The following is a 17,597-nucleotide window of genomic DNA, read 5'->3' on the forward strand; positions in this document are numbered from 1 at the left end:
TCGGCGAGTAGAACTCTCAGATTGTGAATCTTGGTTTTCTGCTTGTTCTTCCGTTCCTTCCTTCTGCGAGTCCCTGGTTGCTTCAGTTCGAATGGGGGCCAGGGGAGTGATGATCTTCCCACTTCTCGTTGTGACAATGTTTATTTGTGCGCCTCGTGGGTTGTTCTTGGTTTTGCTAGGAAGCTCACCCGGTGACCTTTGGTTAAGTTGTTGAGCAAGTTGCCCAAGCTGCGTTTCTATGTTGTGGATGGATGCTTGCTGGTTCCTGAGCATGGTTCTTGTTTCTTGGATAGCAGCATCATGGTCACTATGTCTTTTCTCGGAAGCAGCCACAAATTTAGTAAGCATATCTTCCAAGCTTGGCTTCTTCTCTTGCACCGGCTCCTCCTTTTGATAAAAGCCTCTCCCTTTTTGTCTATACTTCTCCTCCTTGGCCTTCTTGTACTCTTCGTAAGGCAGCCACTCTTTCTTTTGTTTGCGCCAGTCCTCATCATACCGATCACCGCTCGAATAACATGCTTGTGCCTTCTTGTTGCCATTCTCATCTAAATTGCAATCTCTAGTGAGGTGAGGTCCATTGCAGTTTTCACAACCCACCCGAATAGAATGGATAGTTTGATCCATTTTGTCCATTCTCCTATCCATGGTTTTTAACATAGCCATGACTGCGGATAAGTCTTCAGTAGCAGCATACGCGGCTCCCCTCGTGACATCAAGCCTAGGGTTGTGGTATTCTCTAGAGTGTTTAGAGAATTCTTCAATCAATTCTTTAATCACCGGGGGTGGCTTCTTTGTAAGTGGGCCTTGCAAGTCTAGCAACTGCCGGGTTGTGACATTGACTCCATCATAGAAGATGGAAACTTCTTGCTGGCTGTTTAGATCATGGTGTGGGCAGTTTCTTAGCAGACTTTTGTACCTTTCCCATGCTTCATATAGAGACTCTCCAGCTTGTTGTTCAAAGTTTGCAATGGCCTTCTTCAGTTTGGCTATCTTGGATGGTGGGCAAAAGTGATCAATAAATTCTTCCTTCATCTTGGCCCAAGTAGTGACTGATCCGGGGGGAAGTGACTTGAGCCAGTCTTTAGCAGCACCCTTGAAGGTTACCGAAAGCATACGAAGTAGTTGAGTTTCGCGTGTTACATTTGGAATATTGAAGTAATCAGCAACATCATTGACTTCATCCAAATGTTTGTAGGCATCTTCATGATCTTTCCCGTAGAAAGGTATTTCCTTGAGTGAAGCTAGGATATGACCTTTTAGCTCAAAGGTAGCAGTCGCGAGAATTGTGGGTTGCACAAGTCCTGGGCCATGGTCGTCGCGCATCCTCTTCTTCCGTTCTCCCATGGGGATTTCATCAATGTTAGCCATAGTGAACGCTAACTCTTCCTCCGACTCGGTTTCTTGCTCGTACGTTGCCTCCTCTTCTTCCTCGGTCTCGTACCTAATATCTTCTTGAATTGGCTCCTCAATTATCAAGGAAGTGCTAGAAGCTCCTGATTTACTGCTCTTCTTATTCCCGAAAACAGTCTTCAAGTTGGACAATGGTGATTTCTTTGGTGTGCTTGAACTCTCCACGTCCTTTCCTTTGTTTCTTTTCAATGCGGATTTGGGGTCTTCAAACGGGGGTACCAGTGGTGTGTTTGCTCCTCTGGTCATGAAAGTCCTGAAATCAATCAAATAAAAAGCGTAAAAAGAACAAAAAGATTGTAAAAATAAAGAAAATCTACTGCTGACTAAACTGCTACTCGCCGAGTAGGTGCGATTGCACTCGGCGAGTATCGGTGGTATTTCAAAAAAATTTCTAAGTTTTAAACTAACTAAAATAGATACTAAAACCTAATTACTAATTACTAAATTGCAATAAATGAACTTTATGCAAGTAAACTCACACAAAGGATTGAAAAAAAAATTTAGGAATTAGCTTAATTATTTAGAACCGTTCCCCGGCAACGGCGCCAAAAACTTGATGTGTGTAAAACCAACTAGTTTTATCCCTACTTTTAATTAATAAATTGAGCACACAAAGGCAGTGAACCTGTCTTTAAGTGGTATAGATTGATAAGTAAGGTATCAAACTCAGGGAACGGAAAATTAAACTAATAACTAATTTTAACTAAAACAAATAATAAAAGTAAAGGGTTTTTCTCTAGTTTTGCAAGACTAGAAACTTAGACAAACTAAATTAACTAATTAACTAAAGCAACAACTATTCACCAAATTTGATAAAGATGTTTCTATTTAGCTTCAACCAATTCACTCCTATGGTTATTTAAGTTTAAGGTAGATTAATTGCTATTGGTTACCAATTATAATAGTTAGGTTCATATTCATTACTCCTAACCCTTAGACAATTAACTAATTTAAGCGTTGATCAAGTGTTTAAACTAATTAATTCCCTAGATTAATTATTTGGATTAAATAAGATTTGTAATGGTCAATTAAGTTATTAATTCAATTAACCTCTTGTTGATGGTTTCTCAAACAAGCTCACACATTAATCTTCCTATTTTCTTATTAATCTTAGTTTCATAATCATTACTTCTAAGCATATGGTTTAGCATTCACATAGACATATGAGGTTAACAATTAAGTGATGTTCATGCAACCTAATTGCCTTCCAATTAACAGAAAATAGTAGTGATTAATACATAAGGTTCTTTAACAAACTTAATTTAATAAATCACCAATAGACAATTAAGCAAGAATCAATAATCAAACCATAGGAGTTCTTTGGTATTCCCCAAACAGAAAAAAAAACGAATTTAGCTCATAATTGCAGTAGAAACAAACATAAAAACAAAGTTTACTAAAGCAAACATATTCAATTCCTAAGTCTAAGTGGTAGAATTAACCTAATTGCTTGAATTCTTCCAAATATTGAAGCTTAGGGTTCCTTAGCGTCTTCTGAATCTCTTAGTCGCAGCTAAACCTTCAAAAATCGCCAGGAGTATGATCCCATGAGATAAGGATTCGTATTTTATAGATATCCCAAAACAGGGTGTACTCGGCGAGTAGCAGAATCAACTCGCCGAGTAGATCCATACTTATTCGTCTTGAATCAGCAGTCGTATTTATCTTCTGGAACTTCCTCGTGTACTTGCCGAGTATGGTCGATCTACTCGCCGAGTATATCATCTTCTTTCACTCTTTGATCTTCAATTGCTTCCCTTTTCTCCTTTTTGCTTCCAAGCATATCTTTTGGACTGAAAACAAAATTCACAACATTTTAAGTACCTTTTGTCCACATTATTCACATAATTAATCAAAAATAACTAAGAATATATGCTAAATAATTAACTAATTATGCACATATCAAATACCCCACCCCAAGCTTAGAAATAAGCATTGTCCTCAATGCTTGGGGCAAGGCGAAAGTACCTAAACCGGCGGATCGGGAGGAGGATACGGGTATTGGGGGTAGGGGTAAGGGTAAGGTGGAGGGGGATAAGGATGGGTGGGTGGGGGGTATGGGTAGGGAGGCGGAAGTGGGACGTTCTCAAAATGGTTTTGGGATTGGTGTCATCCCCACATATGGTGCGTTTGTTGGGACATGATTTAGTGTGAGACACAGAGCGCATCGAATCGCTCAGCAAAATTGGGGGGAAGCGGGTAATACCCGGGAGGGGCTTGAGGCTGGGCGGGCTGTGGACCATGGGTGGGCGCATCGCCAGGCTCGTCATCCATAGGCATCTCGTCATCATCTTGGTCTTGGAGCACATCCTCATTGACTGACTGAGTGATGGTCCTTGCGAGTCTCCATTGAGTGCGATCGTGGAAGGTGAAGTTGGTGACTCGAGGGTCGGGAAGAACGAGATACCCGACCCCTTGAGGAAAAAACCACGTGAAGCTGCTCCTGTTCCTGCGATGGATGTGGTGCATGTTTATGAAGGCGCGCTCATCCAAAAGATTTTTGCTGTCAACGGGCTGGAATTCCTCAGGGAGCTCGATGTCAATATCACCGGACGTCTTGGATCTCATGTGGGCACATTTGTGGAAGAAGAATGAAGTAAAGTCTGGGATTGGCGGCCTTTCACGCCTCGATATACACCAAAGGAAGAAGAGTTCATTTTTTGTGACATGGCCGGCTTCTTTGCGGGCAAAAACCGTACACACCAGGATGCGATGGGCAATGCAGAGGCATGGGTGGATGATAGATGTTGCTTTATCCCGACCGGAACATGAGAAGATACCCCCAGTGATTTCCGTCCAAAATGTCTCGTGATTGAACTCAGCAGGTAGGACGTCAAAAATCGTGGACGTGTTTGAAGAAGGCAAGCCCAAGATGTCGTTTATCGTTGCAAAATCGATGTACCTTCGGTCCCCTAGAAGCTGGAATGCGGCTTTCTTTTTTTCGCTGTCGTACCCACTGTCGGCGAGAAACTATCTAGTGGGGAGCTCGTAAGTGTGCGCCATGAGGTTGAGAAGGTTTTCCCACCCAATGTTACGAAACAATTGGGTGACCCCTTCAAGAACCCCAAGTGATATAAGCGTGGTCTTAGACACGAATTTGGTAGATGCAACTTTTCGAGGTAAGCTCTTTGTGTAGTTTTCAGCTGCCTTGGCATCCCGAAACCTTGGGACATCAGGAGCATTGCTTTGATCTCTTGCCGGGGCTTTACCTCGGCTAGCAGCCGAACGCTTCCTAGAAGTAGACATGGACTTCCTGCACGAAAAAAATGACCACTACACGAACCACAATTTCAACAAACAATATGTCAACCCCAAATCACCAATTGATTTCCTATGAGCTTCTAAGGCAATTCAATAATCAAAGCAAGAAGGGATTCCTAAATTCATTGGATACAATAGCATATGAATGGACATGCATCTTGATCAATTAAACAAAGGAAAGAAAATACTTGTTTTTGTTGAAAGTTCAAAGTTTGCGCGCAAAAATTCGAGATTTTACAATCTTGCAACTCTTCACCCTAAGCTTTAAACTTTTGTTCGATATCCCGAGAGAAGCAATTTACCGCGAAAACCCAACGAATCCGGCAATGGCTTGAAATTCCGGCGAAATTTTCCGGTGAGCTTTGGGAAATATATTTGGTGGGGTTTGTAGCCTTGCCCAAGAGGAGCACAATGGTGGTGGTGGAATCGCGAGAGGTGGCCGGAGTTGGCCGGAAATCGGCCGGAAAGTGGCGAGAGGAGAGTGGTGGCGCCTCGAGATACAACAACAGATCGGATCGTTGTTTTAGTGGGGTTTGTAGAGCTCTGAATTTGGAGAAGAATGGCGGTGGTCTCGCGAAATTTCGACCGGCGGTTTGACGGGAAAGTGAGTTTTAGTGATGGATATCAAGGTTCTTTAAAGGAGGTTAGGGAGAAGAAGGAGAAGAAGTGTGGAAAAAGGAAGGGCCGACTAGGTATAAGGTTGGGTAATTGGCAGTCAAACCTGGTAAAAAAAACGAGTCAATGCTGGTCAACACCTCACACGGACGAGTTATTGAGTACACCCGGACCGCGTGAGTTTCACTGCATGTCTTCTGTTTTCTGTTTAATGGATGCGGACGATATAGGGACCACACGTGGCCCGTGTTAATAAACACGCGAACAGTGGCTCGAGCACACGCGGACCGCATGTGTTGAGTTGGAAATCTTCTGTTTTCCTGATAATGGACACGGACTATAGAGAGACCACACACGGACCGTGTTAATAAATGTCACATCCCAAAACCACAAACGGCGGAAACGTTCAGGGGTAGAGGATCTCATGTACAATATCACAATAGTGTAATATAATAAACAAGCAATAACATCATCCATTGCATTATTAGTAGAGTTTTAATACATGTGTGTTATTTCATAATGTACAACAATAAAATGAATAATCAAAATAAGGCGAGTCTTGTCTGTGCTCCATCTTCTCAAAAACCTGGCCATCGCACCTGTCTAACTGATGACCTGAGAATACAAGTTATTTTGAAAGCGAGTATCAGCTTTAAAGCTGGTGAATTCATAAGTAATTAAGGTGTCATTGTCTGGCTTATGAAAATCTATTATGAAGGCCATGTAAACCTTCAATGAAAATGTTGATGTAAGCATTAAAAACCCTAGAAAATCCCTTGCTTTCTATAAGTATGAAATGTAGTCTTCTACCAAGACCCGAATGTTTTGTTAGGACAATGTAGTCTTCTACCAAGACCCGAATGTTTTGTTATGATAATGTAGTCTTCTACCAAGACCCAAATGTTTTTTTATGATAATGTAGTCTTCTACCAAGACTCGAATGTTTTGTTATGACAATGTAGTCTTCTACCAAGACCCGAATGTTTTGTTATGATAATGTAGTCTTCTACCAAGACCTAAATGTTTTGTTATGACAATGTAGTCTTCTACCAAGACCCGAATGTTTTGTTATGATAATGTAGTCATCTACCAAGACCCGAATGTTTTGTTATGACAATGTAGTCTTCTACCAAGACCCAAATGTTTTGTTATGATAATGTAAATGTTTTGTAAGTAAAATGATAGTTTTTACTTTCTATGGACTAGTACTAAAGTACTTAATCTAACTCATCATTTATGTGAAAGTATCACAAAATACAGTAAACAGGAAAATGTACTACTGTAAGTGTTGTCACTGGGTACTAGGACTAACATAACATCGCATTAAGCGAAATATGTAACCTAATGAACATCCGAAGATTGTCCAGAACAAGTATTAATGTAAGTGTCATCGTTGGGTACTAGGAGTAACACAACATCGCAATAAGCGAAAGGTATAACCTAATGAACATCCGAAGATTGTCCACTTGTCCTCTGTAGCAGCAGCAGGTGGGTAGAGGGGTTAGCCCCAGTTATCGATCTACCTAGTATAAGTAGTAACCTTAGACCTCCGTAGATGGTCATCGACTACTGGTGCTAATCAGTGGGGTCAGGGGCGAGTGTACAGTGTTATAAAGGGTGTCCATGGACACCCCTAAATCTCAAATTTTATTTATAAGATGTAACGTAAATTCCATGGGACACTTATTGGGAAAACGTCTGGACACCCTTGGATACAGTAACACTAAAGAATAAATAATACAATATTTTGATTTGATTTATCACACGCAATTTCTTATTAATCTTTAAAACTTACAAAAAAAATTCAAGAGCAGAAATTTAGGAGTTTGTTAAGTAAACAAAATATTTTTCAAATATATAATAAGAAAGAATATTGCAAGTTTAGATCGATCTATAAAATGTAAAGGGTAGAAAATTAGTAAAATGGAAAAACAAAAACCTAAAAAATTATGATTTTCGAGTGCCCTTTGTCTTCAATAACGATTCTGACTGTCTCGATCTCCGGTGACCGTAGGTTGTCTTCAACACGTCTTGGGGTCATAGTTTTAGACTATTGGTCGTCTCTCACCTGCTCTTCGCCACTCGTACCGGATACCATCCCCACCTTCATCCGACCGGACCGGACCATCTATCGCCGGCACTGCAACCAGAAACATGCGTTGCTTCTCTTCTATTCATTTTTTATTTGGGTAAGTCTTTTTTTAGTACTTAAGGTTAAATTTCTTGTAGCAGTCGATATGGACTATATGAACTGTAAAGCAATTAAAGGAAAAAAAGCATAGTCTACCTACAAACTAGAAAATTCATAGTCTAAACCTATCATTGTTTTTGTGATCATATGTCAGGCATCGGATGTCTCTCTTATTGCTTTTTATAATGAACAGTTGTAATTATCAATTTAATTTACTTCACTAAAATTGTACTAAATAATACTTCCGACATATATAACGTAATAAAGCTTAAATGAAACACAAAATTCACTCTTCTTGTTAGGTAAAATGAACAATTATGATTATTATTTTATTATACTTTTTTTAAGTGATTTTTTATATATATTATTTGTTTAGATGCTTTATTTATATTATATATATAGTGATAGTGTATATGTATTTGTTTTTGATGATTTATATAGATTTGTAATTATTTATTTTATTATTTTTGGCATAATACTAAAAATTTACATAAAAAGGTGAAAGAAGCTCTTTATGGTATGATCATGATAACAACGATGAATAACAAACACCTTGATCAAAGTATATCGACAAACCGACTCATAACCAAAATTTTCGACTCATTTATTTTATAATGGGACACACGTGAGTTTGAATCCTAGATTCGCCACTGAGTGGGGTTCGGAATGGTAAGTCCCGCCTAGATATCCCATTGAACCGGGATAGGAAAGATAATTTACACAGAAAGTACTGATAAATTATCCTCGTCGTTCTAAGTACAAGTATCCAGGTAAGTGAATACAGGATAATGCACCTATGTAACAGTGTTCCTGTATGATATTCATGTAAGTGTGTTCATGTAACAGGTAAGTATATGTATATGTACTCATGTATCAGGTAATCAAATGTAAATGTACTCATGTATCAGGTAATGTACTGGTGTAGACTCATGAATGAACTGACTCTTGTGTGATTCCTTGTAATAGGAATTATGTTTGATATCTCCAAATTATCCCTATGATAATTTACTGGAAGGTAATTGGTTGTTCAAATAGGTTTATACACTCTTACTACTCAAGGGTGTGCGAAACTAAATGAAAGTTGTAAACTATAACATCAATACATATATAAGAATATAAGTGTACATGCATAGTTTAGTTCAAGAATGTAAAATGGTTTTGTAAGACATCCTATGGGTTTTGAACAATAATTAACAATGACTTGATGTCATTTTTAATATACATTTCAAAGGTAAAACATTTGATAACAATGTGTTTTTAAGATTTAAAACCATTTTATGCATCACATTTTGTAGTATGTGAAATCTGTTAAATGACAAACACAGTTATAAAATACATATCAATGATTTAATAACATGTTGGTTTCTACTTGTATTCCTAAAATCATATAAAACATTGATTAGGGGTATGAACTCACCTGTAGACGGTGATTCGGATGAACCGGATGGTGTAGGATTGTTAGGTGTCAAGTGAGGACTTGTACACACACTACGATCCTAATGAACATATAATCACACATATATGCATTCAATTAGTCTTAAATCACTAATTGATAATGTTAAGACATCCTAGAGACAATAAACACTTTATATAAGTGTTTTAAGCCCTAAGGATTGCATCTAAGCTATTGAGGGACAAGGCACTTGTGTTTAGGGTTCCAAAGGACCCCATATATGAGTTTACTCCCCATATACCATCACACATGGAGTTTACGGTTGTAAACTCTTGAGTTTACGGCCGTAAACTCCCAACCATGGGGGTATTGTGTGTTTTGAAGTTCCAAATGATTCCTAGAATTATTCCAACTTGGTGGTTAAATTCTTGGAAGGGTTTAAGGCCTAGGAACACTCCTTAGAGGATTTTACGGCCCTAAGGCCATTTCCTTTGGAGTTTACAGCCATAAACTCCCTTGGAATGGTGTTCTTGTTGTTTTCAAGCCTCTTGCATTTGAAGGATAGGTTCTAGACAATTGTTTAAAGCTAATGAGGACCCTAGGCACACTTTGGTGCCCTTGTTTTGTGTTTACGGCCTAGGAGCATTACCAAGGCCGTAAAATCACTTCAAGAGGTGATTTTGATGCTTTCAAGTCTCTTGCACATGTGGTATTGGTTCTAGGCTTTTATTCCAAGCATATGAAGACATTAGGCACACTTTGGTGCCCTTCTTTCATGTTTACGGCCCAAGTACAAAGTCTTGGCCGTAAACTCACTTTGATAAGTGATTTTGATGTGTTTAAGGCCTTAGATTAAATGAGAACAAGTCTAGGGCTTTAGGTGCCTTAAAAGCACCATTTTGAGCTTGAATTTGGAGTTCACGGCCTAAGATATTCTTGGGCCGTAAACTCCCAAACTTGGGTGATCTTTGCTTGATTTCATGTCCCTAATACACATGTAAATGAGTCTAAGGCAGTAGCATAACCCAAGGGTCGGTCTAGGCTTCATTTCGGGAGTTTACCGCCCAAGAACACCTTGGGGAGTAAACTCCTAAATCTAGTGATTTAGACTTCTAAATCATGTTATTAACACATATAAAGGTTTCTAACACTACTAGAAAGAGGTACTCACGATTTGGGATAAAAACTCGAAGATCCGTGAGAGAGAAAATGGCTTTGCTCTAGTTGGAAATGCGAATAATGAATGAATTTGGTTCAGAATTCTATTTATTGTCCTGAAATATTTTTGGCAGAAAATATTTTTATTCCTGAAATGATCTCTAATACAATAGAGTGTTGGAATAATAGTGTTGCACAAAACCCTAGTGCTCCCACTCTCCTGATATTTCCTGAAGTGTAAACCCTGAATTACTCAAACTTACACGAAAAGTCTGAAAACTAACTGTGATTGCTATAACTTCTGTTGAAGTGATATTGTTTGTACAGAATGGAAATTTCGGGTTGTCACATCATCCCCCCGTTAGAAGGAATTTCGTCCCGAAATTAGAAACTAAGCAAGTAAGTATGTACGAATGCTCGAGTCGTTATGTGAACTTCTTAATCGATTGGTTCTCGCACTCCTAAGTGAAATCAGGTTCTCGGTTGGTATCCCAACGAACCTTCACTAACGGCGACGGCGTGGCTTCGTCTGCTTGACCTCTCGGTAGAGGGTTACTACGGTTCTAATACGAAGGCAAGGATCTCGTAAATCTCGTTCTCGTCGAGAGGGATTATGAAAGTCCCAATGGAAGGATATTGTTTCAAGCTCGAGATGCGAAGGGGAAAATGTACGTTACTGAGTTCGCGGAGTAGGTCTTGTTTGTGAAATGCAGGACCGATTCTGGTAAGAATTTCGGAGGTCCTAACTATATTGGATCTTAGCTTTCCACACTTTACGAAGCGTATTAAGCCGTTCCCAGAGTGAGGTTTCCTAAGGAATTTGGTATCTCACTTGGAATTCCAAAGGTTCTTTCTCTCGCTTACTTCCCAGTCAAGGGCCATCCCTTGCTGGGTCAAAGTCGAAAGGGTTTCTGAAATTTGTGGGGAGTTCCGAATGGACTATGATAGTAGGTCTGTAAGACCTAGGATTTGGCAAATTTTCCGTCGGTGACTACGGTGCCGACAAATTCCCAATGGTTTCAGATAATTTGGCAGAGTACTCAAGAATTTCCACAACACTAATAGTGTGTCTCAGGAAATTTGACTTTAAATTCCAAAACTCTTAATTAGAGAACTTTGCGAAAAGTATCTCCGAGGGTAATGTTTCTATGAGTTCTTTCTTACTACGAGGGTAGATAAGTAGCCATTATATGGAGAAATGACGAACTGATCCCAGTAAGAAAGGCGTACTCTACTTATTCAGCTCATGAATACTACGGGTGTATTGGTCCTATCCGAGGGGTATCACTACGGACTCGGAGTATCCGCATTGAGTTCGGAGGGTAGTCTTTAGGAAATCCTTCCCTAACACTCAAACTGGTGATATTCGGATCTCAGATCCATTTCTGAAGAAATTCTTTCCCTGTGGGTGCTTAATCAGTTCCTCTAAGCGAGGTAGAGACAACGATTTCTAAAGGAAATCTTAATGAAGTCTCTGGTCGTCGAGGTACATAAGATACACTTCATCGACTTTTGGTAATAATAAGACCGGAGCTCTCAAGGGTGAGAAGTCTGGCCTTCTAATTCTATTGTTGAGTGGTTCGTTGTGTTGTCTGGGCTGTTCTTGTATCTTCCGTAGGTGTTTAGACTGAGGGCGATCTGGTTATAAGAGTTCCTATACCAATGCAATTTCTCGTACTTTTGGACAGTCTCCGTCCTGAAGTTCGTATTAGAATTCATTCGTGATTCAATGATCACAATTTCGTGTATACGAGTCGTATATAATTAAGACTAAAAAGGTAGTCGAATAACTGATTCTTCCTTAATCTCACATCCCATCGAGGGAAAAGAAATTAAAGTGAAATCATCAATTCTAAACCTGTAGAACATTACTTATATATCACTCTTATGCATACAGTCTTCAGTGATAAATCAACCGTATGAATCCTGGAATTGAACTTGACGTACTGCACGAGCAATAATGTGGGGATTCCTTCGGAAAGGAAAAGAACTATAAGGTACTCCTGGTATGAGTACTTTGGTGTTCTGATATGACGGCTTCGCTAAAAGACGTTTACTGAGAAAGAGATGTACTTATGAAGCTGGTATTGCGAGGATCGAATTGAATCGAGTCGTATGATAATGTCAGAATCATACAGAAACTTAAAGACATTAGATTTGAGCATAAAATGTTTACAGACAAAAACAACCATGCAACCATGATTAGAGTTACAGTACTTTAGATTTGCTACAGGACTATTGCTGCAAATCTAATATACTACAAAAGACAAGTATACGTAGCACGAGCATCCCTATACTGACAGGATCCCGCAAAAGATAAGACTCTAGTTGCACTAGTTTTAAACATGTTTTTGAACATATAGAATACTGACGATTTGGAGGGAACCTATACTATATTAGGGTCCTTAACTGCCTCTTTGCATTCTGAGGTCAAACTCCTCCGGATTCATCGTTGCCCTTCCCTGCTGGACAGTCCCTCTTGAAGTGTCCCATGACGCCACATAGATGGCATATCTGAGATGTTTGGACATTGGTGTTTGAAGAAATGTGTTGGATCTGGATCCTACAGTAACTGGCAGTATGACCATTCCTGTTGCACTTATAACAGTGTAATGGTCGGCAACCACCCAGATGATGAAAGCTACACTCATAACATTTCGGTAGATTTCCGACATATTGTCTGGCTGGTGTAGGGACAATTGGGACACCAGAAAGAATGGTAGTAGGAGGTGCAGATGTCGTAGCTGTGTTCTTATTCGCCCCTCGAAGTGATTTGTTCTTCCTTTTGGCCCAAAACTTGTGGCTGTTACTCTTGGCCTCGGCACTCGGGGTAACGTGGTAATTTGTTGCTCGTCGCGGGGCTCGATTGTTACTTGGATTGGAATGATTGATAACGATCTTGCTAACACTTGCGTTGTTAGCGTTCAGGTGAGTCAAAACAGCTGACACGGCAGCTTGAAAGGTAGCTGCATCAATCTGAAGAGTTGGTGTTTGGTTGATGGGTTGATCGTTCTTCTTGGGAGACATGATTCTGTTACCGAAAGAAAATGAATTTGTGAGCGAAAATGGTTGAAACTAGACGTAGTTCGATCGCTCATGCAAAGAATAGAATTATGTTCTCTAAAGTTTGACCTCCGTCCCTATGATGCAGTCCTAGTACGGAATGGAAGTATGTTCACGATGGTTTTGTTGGATAAGGTGTCTAAGTCCATAACTATTTCTGGTATGTACTTGACCCGACCCGGCATGGTCTATTTGGGTTGCATGGCACCATGCAATTGGATAGACTAAATGAGAGAAATAACACTTGGAGATTATTAATATATTATAAGTTCTAATATATTAATAATATTATTTGATTAGTTTGATCAAGAATTAATTTAGAATTAATTAAGTGATCAAAAGATAACTAATTAAATATATGGGTTGATTATGTAAATCATCCATATCTTGTATAGTGGGCTAAAAAGCTCCATGGACCATCAAGTTGGGTTCCACCCATAGGATGCTCCATGGATGCTCCATGGGAGTTACAAACCCATGGGTCATGGAAATGAAGAGTCATGACACATTAGGGTTTAACCCTAGATGTGTCAACACTATATAAGTAACATGTTCTCCACCCAAAATCGGCTACACTAAGAAACAAGAGGGCTTGGCCGATTTTGAAGAAGTGAGTATTCGCTCATAAGTTCTTCCAAGAGCATTTGGTGTTGTGTGAAGCATTTGAGGCATCACACTTGGGGTGCTAGGCTCATAAGATTTCAAGGAACACAAGCAACAACAAGGTAAGTTATTCTATCTATGCTTTATGTTAAAATTGTTCCCCATGTATGCTAGATAGGAATATAACCTTGGAATTCAACTTTGCATGACAAATTAGACAAACATAGATCCAAGGTTATTAGGGTTGCATGTACACTTAGGAAGTGTTAGAATGCTCAAAACCCATCAGTGGTATCAGAGCCTAGGCTTGTTTGTTCTTATTTGTGCTTAAAAGTTGAAAACATAATCGGAAATTTTGCTGTCTGCGAATGGACTCGTCGAGTCTATAAGGGGGACTCGTCGAGTCCATGAGTATCTTCAACCAACTCGGCGAGTCAGTTTATGCACTCGGCGAGTAGGGTCGAATGAGTGCAGAATTTCGATTCAGTTGCTGGAAATGAATTAGAAACATTACCCTAAACTGTTTTGGTAATTGAAAACTTGTTTTTGGTGGTGTAATGTCTTTGCTAATTCATTTACAACAACTAGTTATCAAAATTACAAAGTTCTATGTAATATTTGATTGTGTTCATATTCATGTTCTTATTCTTATGATGTTTTAGATGATCATAGGAATTATTTGTAACCTATTTGGTAGATTAATTCTTGATCATAATGTATTTTAATGGAGTCCATAACTTATCCTTAAGTTATGGAAAACCAAGAGTCACACTTGAGTTAAAACCATTAAAACAAATACAAGAGTTAGAAAAATGAAGAGTCTTCATTTTATTACTCTATTAAACTCATAAGTTACAAGAAATGAAAAGTTTTGAAAGTTACAAAACTTGCCCTCAAGTTTTGGAACAAGTAAAGTTAAGTTAAAAACTTTAAGTTCCAACCCCTAGAATTTTAAAAAGTTAAAATTCAACCCTTATACTTATATTATGATGATTTAATAATTATATATATATATATATATATATATATATATATATATATATATATATATATATATATATATGTATAAGAATAAAGTCGTCTTACCGCTAGTACGCCTCATTCACGAAGCCGGTCTATAAGGTGGGTATAAGGTTGTTGCCTATAAAATGGTGACTTAATGGGTGTCTACTCTCACCCACCGCTTGCTTGACTGGTGGAGGGTAGTTAGCCGAACGGGTAAGACAAGGACTTATAAATTCTCATTCAAAGTATGATGAATATAATAAAGTAACTAAATGTTTATTAAATTCCCAATCTTAGTTACTTTAGGAAAAATGTGAATAAGGTGCTAATCCATGAAATTACACTTTACACTTTGTCTAAGTCGTTGGTGGAGCGTGTGTGGTTAACCGGCACACTAACTTGGACTTAACAAGGTAGGTAAGGGGTGACTTAAGGTTTATTATAGTATCGGTGGAGCGTGTGTGGTTTACCGGCACATCGATTGAGTGATAAACTTTAAGGGTACCAAGTGATTTGCATAGTTACTTCACACCTCGTTTTGTGATCCTCGGCATCCCAGTCACAAAACCTGGAGGGCACTTCCGAGATTGAAACATGCCTTTGAAAAGTTCATTGGATCTCAAAGAATCTAGGAATTTCTAAAACCAATAAAAAACTAAATATCTAATATTTCGGTTTTCGTGGTGGAAATTGGTGAATCGTCATTCACCTACCTTTCAAATATGGTATAGCTTAGATTACGTCATACCTCTTCTAAGTTATATTATATTGTGATTGGATCCTAGCCTTAATATTACATTTGGGTGTTTTATTAAGGACTCTCTTAAATCTAAACTAAACTTGTTCTTCTCTTTCAGATGTCTTCAAATAATGCTTCTGGCTCGAATCCTAATGGCTCCTTTACTCTTATGAGTATGTGTGAGAAAGTCACCTTTGATGGATCCAACTTCAATGAATGGATCAGAAACATCAGGATGATTACCCGCTACGAGGACAAAGAATATGTCCTTGACAAGGAGCTCAAGGAGATTGATAAGACCACTGCAACTCCTCAGGAGATCGCTGACTTCGAGGCACATGAAAGGGATGCTACGAAAGTAGCATGCATCATGATGGCCACAATGACAACAAAACTCCAAAAATCTTATGAAGATTTCTACCCTTATGAAATGCACCAAGATTTGATGGAAAGATACCATCAAAGTGCACGACAAGAGAGGTACGAAATCATCTGCTGCATGATAACGACCATAATGAAGGACGGGGATTCCGTCACGAGCCACATGCAGAAAATGCAAAGGTATGTGGATCGGTTGCTGAAGCTTAATGTGAACCTTCCTGAGGAGCTTGCAATAGATATAATTTTGCGCTCCTTACCATCGTGCTATGATCAATTCCGCATGACATATCACATGAATAAGGAAGAGGTCACTCTCAGCAAACTTCAGGGACTTCTCAAGACTGCAGAAACAGGTCTTAAGGGGAAGTCGGTTGCTATCACTCCTACTCCAAACTCAACTCCGGTTTTGGCAATCGGGAAAAGTCGAGGGAGGAAGAGAAAGAGATCCTCGAAGGGTACCAAGGCTCGGACCCTTGATGGCTCTTCTTCAAGTGGAACCAAGAAAGGTTTCATTACTCCTTCTTCTGACCCAAAAGAGGCTGAATGCTTCTATTGCCATGAAAAAGCTCATTGGAAGCGAAACTGCCCAAAGTACCAGCAGGATGTGAAGGATGGGAAAGTTAAACCCAACCATGCAGGTATTTACACTATCATTTCTAATAACTCACCCCATTCGAAATCTTGGGTCCTTGATACCGGTTGTGGTATTCACATTTGTTGTGACTTGCAGGGACTAAGAAGAAGTGAGAATGTGGAGCAAGGAAGAATAAACTTGATCATGGGGAACAGGAAAGCTTCACCTGTCACCAAGATAGGAGTTTATACTTTATCGCTAAGTAGTGGGTTTAGTTTAGATTTGAATAAGTGTTGTTACTCGCCAGGAATGGCAAGAAATATTATTTCCTTTCATGCATTGTACAAACAAGGTTTCACCTTTTCATTTGATAATGAAGTTGGTTCGATTAATGCTTTCTTTAATAATGTTCTTTATTTTAAAGCATTACCTTGTGATGGTGTGTATGAAGCTGTATCTGTTGTAGATAACTCAGGAAATAATGTTTTGTGTATTGATTCTACTAATAATAATAACTTGGATAAAGCATCATTATGGCATTGTCGTCTTGGACACATAAGCAAGAAGCGCATAGGCCAACTCCAAAAGGATGGAGTCTTGGAGTCGTTTGACCTAAAGTCAAATGATAGTTGCGAATCATGCTTACTTGGAAAGATGACAAAGTCACCCTTCACAGGCTCGTGTGAAAGAGGTGAAGGTTTGTTGGACCTTATACACACGGATGTGTGTGGACCATTCAAACATGCCACAAGGGATGCTAATCGTTATTATTTGACTTTTACTGATGATTACAGTAGATATGGATATGTCTACTTAATCAAGCATAAGTCAGAGACTTTCGAGAAGTTTAAGGAATTTAAACAGGAAGTCGAGAATCAATTGGGCAGGAACATTAAGATGCTTCAATCCGATCGAGGTGGTGAGTATCTTAGTTCAGAGTTCCTCGACTATCTAAGGGAATGTGGGATTGTCTCACAATTGACACCTCCCAGGACACCACAGTTGAATGGTGTGGCTGAGAGGCGTAATCGAACCTTGTTGGACATGGTTCGTTCCATGATGAGTCGAGCTTCGCTACCAATCTCATTCTGGGGATATGCCTTAGAGACTGCCGCCCATATCCTTAATCTAGTCCCTACGAAGAAAGTTGCCAAAACTCCTCACGAGATGTGGACTGGTAAAGTACCTAAACTAGACCACATCA

General features: G+C 39.2%; 1 non-coding gene across 1 annotated transcript; it reads left to right on the forward strand.

Moving 5' to 3' along the window:
* Positions 1–877: 877 nt before the first annotated feature.
* On the forward strand, positions 878–984 carry LOC145091155 (small nucleolar RNA R71). The gene has a single exon (XR_013702042.1). It is a non-coding gene; the product is annotated as a small nucleolar RNA R71 (small nucleolar RNA).
* The last annotated feature ends 16,613 nt before the right edge of the window (positions 985–17,597 follow it).

Source organism: Lactuca serriola, chromosome 2, assembly GCF_051521515.1.
Source record: "Lactuca serriola cultivar US96UC23 chromosome 2, Lser_US96UC23_V15, whole genome shotgun sequence".
Lineage (NCBI taxonomy): Eukaryota > Viridiplantae > Streptophyta > Magnoliopsida > Asterales > Asteraceae > Lactuca > Lactuca serriola.